The 2,063-nt window shown below is 36.7% G+C and overlaps 1 non-coding gene across 1 annotated transcript; it reads right to left on the reverse strand.

Moving 5' to 3' along the window:
* Positions 1 to 974: 974 nt before the first annotated feature.
* Positions 975 to 1,115, reverse strand: LOC119468206. Its single transcript, XR_005196852.1, has one exon. It is a non-coding gene; the product is annotated as a U4 spliceosomal RNA (small nuclear RNA).
* Positions 1,116 to 2,063: the final 948 nt, after the last annotated feature.

Below are 2,063 nucleotides of genomic sequence, written 5' to 3' on the forward strand. Positions count from 1 at the left end.
TCTCCCCTTTTTACCAGGAAGAACAAAAGCTAATCACTGAAAACAACTTTAGACCTTTATGGGCCTGGAGATGGCACCAGAGGAATCTACAATAACAAGCTTTACTAACTAGCCTTTGTTTACCTTCCCACAAGTTGCTGGCTCTGGGGACTCAAAGTCCATTTCCTTTGTTTTGTCACTTCTCCAAAAATTTACTGTTCTTTGTTGAAGATGTTATATAAAGTGGAATTCAGAGTAACCTCTTTGATAATTACTCCTTCTCTAGATATCTCCCATGTATGTAGGAAATATACACATTAGCAAACTTCTGTTTTTCTCTTGTTAATCTGCTTTTTGTTGTTGTTGCTATTGTTACAAGGGTCTGTTTCAACTAAGAACATATGAGGGTTAAGCAAAAAATTACTTTTTCCCCTATGATATCTATAAATCCTCTTTTGTAATCCTAAATACCATAGAGAAAAGAAATTACAGATGTAGACACAATTACTAAATCACAATGTTATTATCTGCCTAATACAGTTTTTATGAAATTGCATTGTAGTAATTATGAAGTCAGACAATGTGCATTAGTCTCAGTTTCTCCCCCCAATCTCAAATCTTTTGGCCATTTTATCTGACATGAAATTCTCCACCATGAGGTAGGAGGGAAATTCAAACTGGGATAGTTTACTAATTTTATTTTTATCTCTGGCAAATAAATAGGAAAAAGTAGAAATGTATGATCAGTAGGAGCATTCAGAGGAAATGGGGGTTTTGTCTTATGATCAGAGTTTAGGTTAACACATATACCTATGTAAGATGCTACAGTTATTCTAACACAGTTCAAAATGTTTCTTGAATCTCTTACCTCTTTCCTGCTGTCAAATGAACTTCATATCTATTTTACGAATTAGTTGAGGTAACAACAGTGGTGACAATTATAATAGTAGCAGCTATTATACTGAATACTATCTATTACATATTTTTTAATTTAGTCTCTGTGGAGACTGTCAAAAACTGCCAATGCCAACTATATTGCAAGTCGTCACAGAGGGGTACTGGGAAAAGTTTCATTTAGCAGTAATTGTGCCTCAGATAAACCTCATTGGCTACAACAATTGCCACTTTGCAAAGCTCCATTTATTGTTAAGAGTAATGAATGCACACAAACTAGGAAACCTAAAAGAGACAGATGAATTATTGGACACATACACTCTCCAAAGATTGAGCCAGGAAGAAACTGATTCCCTGAACAGACTAACAACAAGCTCCAAAATTGGATCCGTAATAAATAGCCTACCAACCAAAAAGAAGCCTGGGATCTGAAGGATTCACAGCCAAATTCTACCAGATGTACAAAGAAGAGTTGGTATCATTCCTACAGAAACCATTCCAAAAAATTGAGGAGGGACTCCTCCCCAACTCATTCTATTAGGCCAGCATCATCTTGATATCAAAACCTGACAGAGACACAAAAGAAAAGGAAGACTTCAGGCCAATGTCTTTGATAAACATTGATTCAAAAATCCTCAACAAAATACTTGCAAACGGAATCCAGCAGCACAACAAAAAACTAATCCACCATGATCGTGTAGGCTTCATCCACAAGGCGCAAGGTTGGTTTAACATATGCAAATCAATAAATGTGATTCATCACATAAACAGAACTAAAGACAGAACCACGTGCTTATCTCAATAGACACATAAAGCCTTTCAATAAAATTCAATACCCCTTCATGTTAAAAACTCTCAATAAACCACTTATTGAAGGAATATACCTCAAAATAGTAAGAGCCATCTATGACAACCCACAGACAACATTATACTGACTGGGCAAAAGCCGGAAGCATTTCCCTTGAAAAGTAGCACATGACAAGGATGCCCTCTCTCACCACTCCTATTCAGCACAGTATTGGAAGTCCTAGCAAGAGTGATCAGGGAGGAGTAAGAAATAAAGGGCATCCAAATAGGAAGAGGAGGTCAAACTATCTGTTTGCAGACAACATGATTTTATATCTAGAAAATGCCATGGTCTCAGCCCCAAAACTCCTCCAGCTGATAAACAACTTCAGCAAAGTTGCAGG

This window comes from Cebus imitator, unplaced genomic scaffold (assembly GCF_001604975.1).
Source record: "Cebus imitator isolate Cc_AM_T3 unplaced genomic scaffold, Cebus_imitator-1.0 Scaffold391, whole genome shotgun sequence".
NCBI lineage: Eukaryota > Metazoa > Chordata > Mammalia > Primates > Cebidae > Cebus > Cebus imitator.